Source organism: Marmota marmota, unplaced genomic scaffold (genome assembly GCF_001458135.2).
Source record: "Marmota marmota marmota unplaced genomic scaffold, marMar, whole genome shotgun sequence".
Lineage (NCBI taxonomy): Eukaryota > Metazoa > Chordata > Mammalia > Rodentia > Sciuridae > Marmota > Marmota marmota.
Window position 1 is genome coordinate 2,649,736 of NW_026000206.1, and position 13,440 is coordinate 2,663,175.

General features: G+C 41.7%; 1 non-coding gene across 1 annotated transcript; it reads left to right on the plus strand.

Annotated features, from left to right (window-relative positions):
• Positions 1–8,807: 8,807 nt before the first annotated feature.
• LOC125612761 lies at positions 8,808–8,939 on the plus strand. The gene has a single exon (XR_007343236.1). It is a non-coding gene; the product is annotated as a U11 spliceosomal RNA (small nuclear RNA).
• Positions 8,940–13,440: the final 4,501 nt, after the last annotated feature.

Genomic DNA, 13,440 nt, shown 5'->3' on the forward strand with positions numbered 1-13,440 from the left:
TCCAATTCACTGACAGTGCCTAGCCCAGTGTATTAGTTTTCTGTTGCCACTATAACAAATTAGTGTAAATTTAGAGACTTAAAACAACATGAATTTATTATCTGAATTCTGGAGGTTACAAGCCCAAGTTCAGTTTCACTGGGTTAAAATCAAGATGTTGACAGGGCTGGTTTGTCTTTTCCAGTTTCTAAAGACTGCCTGATTTTTTTACTCTTAGCCCCTTTCTCCATCTTCAAAAACTGTTGCATATCTTCTCTCCTTCAATGCTGTCTTTCTGGCTGGTCCTCCTGCCTCCTTTTCTTACTTTCAATGATTTTAGGTGATTACTTTGACCAGGATAATCTCTGCATCTGAAGATCCTCAATCGAATCTGCAAAGTCCCCTTTTATATACAAAGCATTCAGCTTGGAGCAGTGGCACACATCTGTGATCCCAGTGACTCAGGAGGCCGAGCAGGAGAATCACAATTTTGAGGCCAGCCTCAGCAACTTTTTTGGGGGGGAAAGGGTACCAGGGGTCGAATTCAGGGGCACTCGACCACTGAGCCACATCCCCAGTTCTATTTTGTATTTTATTTAGAGACAGGGTCTCACTGAGTTCCTTAGCACCTCACTAAGTTCCTTAGGCTGGCTTTGAACTCCCAATCCTCCTGTCTCAGCCTCTTGAGCCATTGGGATTATAGGCATGTGCCACTGCGCCTGGCAACTTTTTTTTTTTTAATGTTATCCTTTATCTATATATCTATTATACATTTTATGGTGCTGGGAACTAAGTCCAGAGCCTTGCACATGCTAGGCAAGTGTATCACTGAGCTACATCTCCAGCCCAGAACTCAGCCACTAAGTGAGACCCTATATCAAAATCAAAAGGGCTGGGGATGTAGCTCAAGATGAAGCATCTCTGGATTCAATCCTCAGTACAAAACAAAACAAAAAACCAAAACATTCATATGTTCTAGGGATTAGGACATAGACCCCTCAGTGGGCAATATCAGTTTACTTATTGCTAATTTAGGAACTTAATGTAATAGCTGCAAATCTTAAAAAGTCATCACAGCAATTTACATCTAAATGTATGGTATGTGTCACACACAGTACTTATTTATCCCCCTCACCTTGGGTAACCATCATCCTGTGTACTTGTTTGTTTATTTATTGCAGTACTTCAGAATGTGCCCCAAAACACTCTACCACTGAGTTATAATCCCAGCTTTTTTTTTTTTATTTTTATTTTTTAATTTTGAGACAAGGGGCTGGGGATGTGGCTCAAGTGGTAGCGTGCTCGCCTGGCATGCGTGAGGCACTGGGTTCGATTCTCAGCACCACATAAAAATAAAGATATTGGGTCCACCTTAAACTAAAAAATAAAATATTAAAAAAATAAATAAAAATTTTTTTGAGACAAGATCTTGCTAAATTTTGAGGCTGGCCTTGAACTTGAAATCCTCCTGTTTCAGCTGGAATGATAGGTGTGCACCACTGTGCCTGGCTTTTCATTTACTATTTCTTGCTTTCCTTTTACAGAATTGTGTTGCATATGTATATAGTCCTATGAAAAGTATATATCACATATATGCCCACTACACACCTATTAGAATGGCTGAAAATGCAAAACACTGAGGACACCAAGTGCTAGGGAAGACTTAAAGCAGCAGGAACTCTCATTCATGTCAGTGGGAGCCACTTTGGAAGTTTGACATTTTCTTACAAAGCTAAACATAACCCCTAGGTATTTACCAAATGAATTTATCATAGTTTTCTGTTGCTGTAACAAAATACCTGACACTGGGTACTTGTAAAGAGGTCAATTTAGCTTACCATTTGGAAGCTGAAAGTCCAAGATAGGGTGGTCTTGTCTATTTGGCCTCTGATGGGTCCCTGTTGGCTCTACCACAACATGGCAAATTGGGTCACAATGGAAGTACAAGTGAATAATCTGCTTGGTAAAACAGGAAGTCAGAGGCCAGGTTCACTCTTTTTATAACAGTCTACTCTCATGGAAACAACAATATGAGTACTACATGAATTCTTTCCAAGAGCAGTGCCTCTAATAACCTGAACCCCTTCCAGTAGGTCCCACTTCTTAAAGGTTACACCACCTTTCAAGATCACCATATTGAGGACCAGCTTCTACACACATAAACCTTTTGGGGGATACCCTCAAACCATATCCAAACCATCGCAGGGTTGAAAACATGTCCACATAAAATCCTGCATACATATGTTTATAGCAGCTTTATTTAGATTACCCAAAGTTGGAAGCAACCAAAATGTCCTTGAATAAATGAATGAATGAACTCTGGTACAATGTGGTACATCCATACAGTGGAACATTATTTAGTGATAAGAAGAAATAGGCCCTCAAACCACAAAAAGACATGGAGGAATCTTAAATGCATATTGCTAAGTGGGGAAAAAAAATCTGAAAACACCATATACTTTATTCTAATTATGTGACATTTTGAAAAAGGCAAAGCTATAGACAATTAAAAAAAATTGGTAGGTGTCAAGGTTTTAGGGGATCAGGGAGGATAACTGCATTTTTTTTAAATATTATTTTTTAGTTGTAGTTGGATACAATACCTTTATTTCACTTATTTATTTTTATGTGGTCCTGAGGATCCAACCCAAGATCTCACAAGTGTGAGGCGAGCGCTCTACCGCTGAGCCACAACCCCAGACCGATAACTGCATTTTTAAGGTGGTAAAATTCTGAGTGAAATTTCTGTCAAAACCCAAAAAACTGCAACTGGAGAGTGTGGATCCCAATGTAAGCAAAGACCTACTAATGTTTCTGTATTGGTAAATCAATTGTAACAAATGTGCCACAGTAATATAGAATGGTAATAATAAGGGAAACTATGATTGTGGTGGGGAAGAGGGTGTAGGGGCAGAACAGGGGGTGGTCCCTTCCCTCACATCATAACAGGTCATGGAAGACACCCTTATAACAAAAGACATTAACAAGACAAGAATAATAAATTAACTTGCATAAGTAAGGGAGTCATGCAAAATAGAAAACTCAAAGGAGCGCCAGATGGTTGGAATTTATATAGTGTAGATGCTTCAAGCTTCTTGTAACTGGTTTTAAGGCAAGTAATGAAAGAGTGAGGGAAGGAAACTGGATCTCAGAGAAAGGTTGTCTTATTCTCCAGATAGTCTTCTGGGTAGCAGCCATTGGAAGATCACCTATGGTAATCTCTGCCTGGGCCAGGTGTCAGACCCCAATCCCCTCTTGTCCAAGGTCTTTCCTAAGCAGATTGGGTGGGGGGGAGGTAGTAATCAGAAAAGCCTCTGTTTGCATCTGCTGTTTACCAATGTAGATGTAAGTTTCTTTTTGCAAAGGGACAGCTTTTCAGGGTGCTTGTCTGTATAGAATGGCAAGCAGTTTAAAACTTGTGAATTGCTTATTTCTGGAAATTTCCATTTAATATTTTCAGACCATGGTTGACTGTAACTAAAACGACAGAAAGCAAAACTGTGGATGAAGGGGATTATGAATTTAAAAATTTATAATGCTATATACACACTCCAAGGATGTTCAAGTCCCTTATTAAAAATGGAATAGTTGGGGCTGGGATTGTAGCTCAGCAGTAGAGCGCTCACCTAGCACGGGTGGGACCTGTGTTCGATCCTCAGCACCAAATAAAAATAAAGGCATTGTGTTATGTCCATCTAAACCTAAAAAATAAATATTTTTTTAAAAATTGAATAGTATTTACATAGAACCCTTTTCATATATTCATATATATCTTAAGTCCTCTCCAGATTACTTATTATAATATCCAATGCAATGTAAATGTTATGCAAATCATCATTATACTGTGTTTAGGGAATAATGACATGAAATAGTCTGTACATGTTCAGTATAGTTTTTTTTGTTTGTTTGCTTTTTTTTTTTTTTTTTTGTTACAGGGATTGAACCCAGGGGTGGTTAACCACTATGCCATATCCCCAGCCCTTTTTATATTTTATTTAGAGACAGAGTTTCACTAAATTGGGGCCTCACTAAATTGCTGAGGCTGGCTTTGAATTGGTGATCACCTGGCTCGGCACCATTTTTGCAAAAGTTTTCAATCAGTGTTTGAATCCACATATGTAGAAACTACAGATACAGAGGGCCAACTCTATTGGGTTAGGAAAAACTTCAGTTACCTCCAGATTTTATCCCACCTCATGGTACCTACATAGTGAGAGTTCAATAAGATTATGTTTAAGATTACAAGAGTTAGCTTTTTAATTATAATAAACAATTGTCCTTACTTGACATTTCATTGGGCTAATAACTATACAAACAATTCCAGTCTTCACAACAACCCTGCACAGTTTGAAGGTTTGTTTCAGTTCCTGCCATTCTCTACTGTACTCTGTGGCTCAGGGCTAGAAGTCTGGGAACTACATCCCCTTTGTTGGCAAGCATCCTAATAAGTTCTGCTAATATGGGGCCACCAGAGGGCAGCAAGAGGAAAGAAGGGGTTTGTTTGTCCCAATTTTCTTGCCAGTTCTTCTAGATGGCTCCAATTAGATGGCTCCAATTTCCAACTTCCATATTCCCAGCACAGCTTGGTGGGGGCCCATTCTTACATGTCCCAGCTCTAGCTCCGTGAAACCCCTCCTCCAAGCTCCCAAGGTAGCCAAAGCCCCACGAACCCTCTCCACTCAACTTTCAGTTTCTTAGGATAGTTGGTTATACCATTAACCTCTGATGAATCATGCCCCCTGATATCTGTCCCCCCCCCCCGTTGTCCCCTGCACAAGCACCCTGTATGAGGCCAGGAAACTGCTTTGCCTGAGAGACAGACACAAACGAACAAGCAGAGTCTTCCTGAGCACTTGTTTTCTTGGACTGTGGATGCCACCGTGTGAGGATGAAAGAAAAACAGGCCAAGTCAACCAGATGTCCTAGCTGACCTTCCATAAGAGGGCAGCATGAATGAGCCTTAGGGAGCCATCCCTGAGAATAGGGAAGCCTCTGAGATTGAGAGAGATTTGTCACATGAAAGTAGAAAAGCTCTGATAATCCCAACCTCTTCCCTCTACAAAGGGATGGCAGCTGCTTCCCCAAGTGTTTACCTGTGATCTCCAAATACCCACTCTGCTTTTTTAGCCCTCCAACATGCTTAGCAGTTTTCCCCATATTCTGTTAAATCAGCGAGTGTAATTTCTGTCTCCTTCACTGGACCCTGATGGATCCTGCAATTTTGAAGATAAAACAGCTCAAAGAGATTAAGTATGCCAAAGGTCCATGGGGACCTCATTGGACTCCAGAGCCCTTGACATATTTTATATTAACACTATTATTCTACAGCAACTGATAATCTATAGCAGATTATTATGATGGCAGTTATTTGAAGCTGATATCACCATTGGAAGGGCCAACATCCTGAAGCCTCCTGCTCATGAACCAGCAGAGGGAGCACAGTCCCTAAGGAGCTAGTCACCTTCCACTGACCCAGCAGGGAATAAAGACAAGGAATATCCATCTTGAAGGATGGTGAAAAGGTTTGGGCAGATAGGTCATCGTAGGCAATGGCAGCTTCCTTGAGGGGAAGGGACAAGAAGCCAGGTAATTTGGATCAAGCTTCAGAAAATGTGCTAATATAATTTTAAAATAAACTGGACCCACCTATTGGAAGCAGATTGTCCCTCAAAAGGAATTCAGGATCCCATCCTGTCCTCCTCCCACTCTATTCCTGATTCTATCCCAAGGTTAATGGGTTTTTCTCTCTAGCGGGGCACATTTCCCAGGGGACAGAATTACCATGTAAGGGGGATCTGGGACATGGGTGTGGCTCCCCTTCCAAACTCATTGCCGCATGGCAGGAGTATTAGAGGGCAGGCCTGTTCTCACTCTGGAGAACATTGGGTCACCCTGCCTTTCCCCTTCCCTTCCTCTCAGACCCGAGCCAGCTCTGCACTTGGCTCTAGGCACTCTCTTGTTGGGGAACAGGTACTGGCAATGGAACTAGGGCCTCCTGCATGCTAGACAAGCACCCTTCTAGTGAGCTACTTCCCCAGTCCTTTAGAGGCTGTTGTGTTCTTACTCTTTGTGAACATTCTCACTGAGGATGTCAGGTCTGTGTGAAATGGACGTTTTCTCCCCTATCATAATGGCAAAATCAGAAATCCAAGTCTGAGAACCAGGAGAGTAAACACTGGACCCTGGAACTTAGACAGGCCTGAAAGCTGAACTCGGGTAAAAACACCCACTGGACCTGCCCAGCTTCCCTGCTTTTTCTGCACCAAGGTTTGAAGGGAATCTTCAGTAACCTCTTGATCTTCCATTTGTTACAGGGCTGGGGACTCTGGGAAACTGAGGCATCATGATGCCCTATCCCCTTTGAACTTAAATTCTTGCTATTATCAGAAAGATTTCAGACATGTCTCTTAGAGTAATAAGCATGAGTTTCTTAAAGGGATAGGAAAAGGGAAAGGGGATGCTCTCAAGGGAGACAGTGGAGTCCTCTTAGAAAGGAGAGGGATAGCATGCCTCTCATGCACTCTAGTTTAATTGGGGATACCAGAGAAGTTTTCTGAAAATCCCTCCCAGGTTCACCTTTTGACTTTCTACTGACAGCAGATGAGATCAGACTTTCAATTCCCCACTGCCATGACAACTCTAGGTTACTTTGGCCCATACTAACTGGTTCTAATTGTATTCTTAACCATTAATTCTTACAGATTTTGTGGTTAGAAGGAATTATCCTTATCTCCTTTGGGGATCTGGTCTGTGAAAAGGGTCACAAAAGTCCGTCCTTTCAGGTAATTTGGCTTCCTCTTATTGATATTATTTTGAGCCTGAATTTCTCCTGCAGATAACAGGCTGTTTGTTGGGGAATCCTGTCCACTTAAACCAGGCAGTGCTGCAGGTAAATTGCTTCTTGGAAAAGAAAGCATGAGAGGGTCAGCACAGTGGACCTGTTTTATGGAATTATTCCCTTAGCCTCCTGTACCCACCACTCACATCTGTCTGTCCTTATCAAGTTACCTACCCTAGCCTCCTTTGTACCCTATACCTGTCACAGGAGAAGTGATGTTTCTGAAGAAGGGTCCAAAGAGTTCCAGAAAAGAAGTGGGAACTTGACTCAGAACCAGTAGGGTTCTTGGCATATGTGAAGGAAAAGCATTTGGCACATGCCAGTCAAAGGCACGGGCAGAGGTTTAGGAAAGTAGATACATATTCAAGGGAGAATGGGGGCAATCTCAAGAATGCCTTTGGGGTAAAGCAAGGAATACTCATTCAAGAGAGAACATGGATCATGTCCCAAGGAAGAGATAGCAACCCATTGGTGGGTGGGCTTAATATTTATAGAGGGATGGTTGCCAGGGGCTGGACTAGAGGCAGAGCCAGGGTGGAATTACACGATTCCAGGCCAGTTTCCCTGCACTCACAGGCACTGCCTTCGTGTTGCTTTTGCAGACAAGGGCATGTTGCTCAGGAGTTGCAGTTGCCCATGGGTGCTCACTGCATTTTGATGGTTCATGGGTGTTTCCTACATTTCAATGGTTCATGGGCACTCCCTCTGAGATTTAGTATCTCCCTTTATTCCCAAATTCCTACCTCATACCTGCTTTGAATCTAGGTCCAGGAAGAATTGATAGGCCAAAGGTAGAAATTGGACATTTCTGATTTCCCTAGCCAAAATGCGTTTTAAATTATGTAACATATAACTCATACTAAAGAATATATATAATAAAATGGATACTTAGGAACACTACACCCAGCTTAAGAATGTGTGCATCACCCACACCTGGATTTGTACCTCCACATATTACCAGCTCCCAAGCCAGGATCCGGGCTGGCCAGGACTCAACACCCTACCCCTGCAATATGAAATGGGTTATAAAAAGGGAAAAATGAACTTTGTCCAATTTAATCAAACTGGTGAGAAGCAGCTAGGTTGTTTCTCCACCCCATTTATAGAAACCAGAGCCAGGTGATTGATAGATAGATAGATAAATAGATAGATAGATAGATAGATAGATAGATAGATAGGTAGATAGATAGATAGATTGATTTAGCTAGGCTGTGGTAGCCAGACCACATGTCAGTTTCAGCTTCCTTGGTGCCTCAGGACCTGGCAGGGCTTTCTGGGTTTTCATTCTCAGCGTAAGGAAATTTGGGATGCAGAAAATCACTATTATGATTTGAATGTGAGGTGTCCCCCCCCCCCAAAAAAAAGCTCCTGTGTTAATACAGGAAAGTTCAGAGGTAAAGTGATTGAATTGTGAGATCTGTAACCTAATCAGCCCATCCTAATTTGAATGACTGGGTGGTAACTGTAGGCAGATAGGGCATGGTGAGAGGAGGTGGGGGTGGTCGATGCTCTGAAAGGTGCACCTGCCCTCAGGGTACACCACTCCTTTCCAGACCCCTACTGATCTGGGTGAGCTGAGCAGCTTCTCTCCAAGTGTTGTGCTGTCCCATCTTGGGCCCATATCAATGGAGTTGGCTGCTGTCCATGGACTGAAACCTCTGAAACCATGAGCCCCAAATAAACTTTTCCTTCTAAGTTGTTCTTGTCCTGTATCTTGGTCACACAGTGATGCAAAAGCTGACTTAAACAAGCACTGTTCAGGAAGCTGCTTTTAGTTTTAAAGGGACTCTGATTCATATGCACCTTGTCCTCCAGTTTGCTTCCCCTCTGAAGGTAAGTTACAAGAGGCTGAATTTGTGGTTCTACTCAAAAAATACTAATTTTAAAAAGAGCCTCTGAGCTGGGGTTGTAGCTCGGTGGTAGAGCACTTGCCTAGCATGTGTGAGGCACTAGGTTCAATCCTCAGCACCACATAAAGAATAAATAAACAAAAAAGGGTCTCTGTCCTTAGTGGCACACATAGGGCAACTCAATTGTTTTTCATGTGGAATCCTCTAAAAAGTTTTCAGAGGTATAATTCTTTAGTTATTTAGCATCTGATGATTATTGGCCTAGCACCCTTTAAAAAATTATAAAAAATGATAAAATCCATTTTGATGAAATTGAAAAAAAATTATAAAAAACAAATTTATCACCATGTATTTATCCTTTCACATGAATACTTTTTAAAAGTTCAGGCCCTCAATTTGGATTTGTCTTATTGTCTCCTCACAATTATATTCAGGTTAAATATTTTGGTAGGACTAATGTGTAGGGGGTGTTGTATCATCAATGTGTCACATCAGAAGAGACCTGGTATTGGATTGTCCCTTTGTTGGTGTTAAGACTGATTGCTAGTTTAAAATAATGTTGTCTGGATTTCCTTTTTAGAAAGATACCTTTTACCCTTTGCAATTCATAAATGATCTCTGAGATAATCTTTCAAATCCATTCAAAAGTCTATTATCCAACATTCTTTCACTGATGGTTTTAGTATTTATGAGTCTTGCTATAGTGTTACATCAATCATCACTGTAGTGTTACAAAAACACTCTTTTTTGGCCAATCCTTCTGCTTCCCCAATGTTTGATTTGAAGTAATATTCTTTTATTCCTAGCTAATAACCACGAGACAATCAAAAAACTAATTTTTAAATTTTGCTTTCATTCTTTATTTTCTCTTGAAGTCATGTTCTGCCCTTTTTCTACCTTCTATTCTTTGTCATGAGAATCCACCTGTCAATTTCATTATCATCTCAAGAAACTGACTTTTCTCAAGAAATAAAGGCTAGATTTTAAAAGAATTGATACTTTAAAAATGAAAAATATGGGCTGGGGTTGTGGCTCAGTGGTAGAGCGCCTGCCTAGCATGTGTGAGGCACTGGGATTGATTCTCACCACCTCACATAAATAAACTAAAATTTTTTAAATGAAAAATATAATCGTTTAAACAAATATAATAAATTAAACCTAAAATTGAAAAAGGCATTGAGGAAATGTGTAAGCTGGAAGGTGAATCTGAAGAAATTACCCAACATGAACACAGAGGAGAAGAGGAAGAAAAGGGGAAAGCAGTCTGGGGAAAGAATAAAATAATCTAACATACATCAAATTGAAGCCCATCAGAGAACAGCAAGAAAGAACAAGAAGCAGTATAGTCAGAGGGTAAGGACTGGGAATTTTTTAAAAAATTGAAAAACCTGACATAGTAGAGATAGGTATATTCATTTGCTAGTACTATCCTAACAAAGTATCTCAGGGTAGAGGCTAGAAGTCTGAGGTCAAGGTGTCAACAGGACTGATTTATCTTAAAGTCTCTCTATAGCTTACAGATGGTCTTCTCTCTGTTTGTTTGTGTCCTAACCTCACCTTTTCAAGGACACCAGTTATGTCGGATTAAGATTCACCCTACTGGGCTGGGCTGTGGCTCAGCGGTAGAGCGCTCGTCTAGCACATATGAGGCCCTGGTTTCGATCCTCAGCACCACATAAAGATAAATAAATAAAGGTATTATGTCCAACTACAACTAAAAAAAAAAAAAAAAAGACTCACCCTACTGCAGGGTGTGGTGGTGCATGCCCATAATCCCAGTAGCTCAAGAGGCTGAGACAGGAGGATAGTAAATTCAAGGTCAGCCTCAGCAATTTAGCAAGGCCCTAAGCAAGTTAGTGAGACCCTATCTCAAAAGATAATAATGTCTGGGGATAGCTCTGTGGTAAATTGCCACAGGATCCCCTCAAAAACATTATCCTACTAAACTTCGTTTAAGGCAATCATCTCTTTAAAGACCTTGTCTCCAAATACTGTCTCCAAATACAGTCACATTCTGAGACACTGGGGATTAGGGCTTTGACGTATGAATTGGTAGAGAAACACAATGATCCAAGACAATACAAACCACAATATATAGTAGTTATGATGTGTAGAAAGAAATCCAGAAATCCACAACTCAACACCAGATAGTGGAATTGCAAACCACGGAGACAAATAGAAGGCCTTAAAAGCAACCAGAGAGAAACACCACAGTCCTGTTAACAGACAAATGGTTCTTACCACCTGTATTTCAAATGTTTAGGCTGGCATTATGAAGAAAACAGCCTTTCACTCCACCTAGCTTGGGCCACTACTGTCACCTGAACCCTCCATGCATACTCAAAACCAGCCTTGAAAAGCTGTCCCACTCAGCTCCAGGCCTGTCTCTCCAAGAGATCTTGCCTGGAGGTTTGCCTTCTCTGAACATACATAGCACTTGTTTAGTCCCAAACCTGTGATGTGTGGGACTTTTCTGTTCACCACCAGCAGAGAGTTGCTGGCCAAGATCATTAGTCAGAGCCAGGCCTTACAGATCTCTCCCATACAGACTCAAAACTCAAAGTCCATTTGAGTTATAGCAACTAAAGCAGATATGGGGGGCTGGGGATGTAGCTCAGCAGTAGAGTGCGACGTAGCATGCGTGAGGTCCAGTGTTTAATCCCCACTATGGGGATGAGAGGGAAGCAGACGTTTGTTGTAGGGACCTAACTCTGCAAAAGGGGTCTGGATAAAGTGTTTGCGTGGAAGATGGGATCAGCCTGCATTCCTAGCAGGGGAAAGGGAAGTTGGCATAGAGGGTGTACATTCACAGCTGTGTCTAGGGTCCCGAAGGCAGGTGTCTGGCATGCTAACAAAGTTGTCACTGCTTCTTCTGACTCCCGTGCCCGCACTCACCATTGCCTGAAGCCTGGCATCTTACAATTTCATTTGCCTCATGTCCCCATAAGGCAAGTGTCTTAATGTGGCCTATGCCTCCTACTACACCAGACACTTGTCCCTGTGCTGGGCAGTGCTCAGTAGATACCTGAGCATCGGTTGGAGATCCCTGGAGGTCTTTGTGTTCTGAAGACTATGGTGGGCTCTGACCTGCTGGAGGGAATCTATAACCATGTTCTGCTTCTATGGCTGCTGCCTCCACCAGCATCATCTCTTGCAAGGGGCACTGCAGGCTCCTTCTTTGTTGGTCTCTCTTAATACATTCTGCTCTCAGTAGTCAAGTGGTCTTTTTGAAAAGATAAGAATCAGACTATTGCATTGTTTCCCTAAACTCTTCTATGGCCTCCCATAGAATTTTAAACAAAATCCAACCCAATGGTGGTCTATACACCCTGCAAGACACGGCCCCCGTTGGCTTTGATTCTGTTCCTCTGTTTCTCACTTTGCTCCACATGGGTATTTTTCATTTCACCTAGTATGATGGCTCATCCCCACCAAAGGCTTTGCCCTTGTTCTTCTTTTTGCCTAAAATGGTCTTTTTCAGCTCTTCCTGGAGCTGAGCCCTTCTCATCTTCCACTTAGCTCAGGTCCTACCCTCAGACTGGAAACAAATGCTACAGTTTGAAAATGGTTTGAGTGTGTCCCTCAAAGGCTCATGTGCAGGGAGCTGGGTCCTCAGTGTAGTGGTGTTGATGAGATGGGAACTTTAAGAGGTGGGGCTTAGTGGAAGGTAATTAAGTCGTTGGACTCTACCTTCTGAAGGGATTATTGCACATCTTGCGGGACTGGATTTGTTCTCAAAAGAATGGATTGTGATGGGAAAAGAGTGAGCCTGGTCTCTCACCAGTCTCTTGCTTTGTAACTATGTAAATTCTCCCTCTTATACATACTTCCACCGTGATGCCATCCACCATGAAGCCTTCACCAGAGCCAAGTATATGCCAATGCCATGTTCTTGAATCTCTAGAGTTGTGAGTCAATAAAATAAAACTTTTTCTCCATAAAATACCCAGCTTCTGGTATTTTGTTATAGCAGTAGAAAATGGACAAATACAATGGATTCCCCTCAGTATTCTCTTTCTCATCACCCTATTTATTTCTTTTTTATGTTAATTAAAAGTTCCATTTCATTTACTTCCTTATTTATGTCAGCCTCCCCCTGAACTAGAATCTAAACTCACTGAGGGCAGAGATCCAATCTCATCCTGTTGCCCTCTGTATCTCTAGCTCTCAGCAGTATATCTGAAGTATTCATTAGGCTTCATAATTAGTGGTGGAAGACATGCCAGGTGCTCTCTTAGTATCCTGGACCCTGTTGTAGCACAACTCTTTTCTTATATTCCAAGGGACCCCAAAGCTCTGCATATTTACCAGAGTTGCATCTCTTATGTGGTCCAGCTCAGTGCCCAACCCTCAATCTACAATCAGGAGCCAAAAGGAATTGAAATGCAGGGTTAGCAACAGTTTACCTCCATAAATTCGGCTTCCTGTTGCTACTGATATTAACTCTGATTTCAGGCGCTTCCACTTCAATTAAGACTTGGCACATTTCAAAATACCTCTGAACAGCAGGACACTGATTGAATTTGAGGTGTAGGGAAGCCAAATTGAAAATAAATAGTAAAACCACTGGTCCTTTTATATTGTAGTTAAAAGCTTGAACAAATGACTATCACACTTCCTTTAATGCTCTGTTCTCTTCCAAATAAATCTGGAGTAATATAGCAACTTGCACTGTTTTTACCTTGCCCTATTAGGCATGTCCAGTCTGGCCCATAATGCTCTTAATTTGTGGTTCCAGTTTGTCTCTCAGCAGCATTGTTTGTACATAACGTG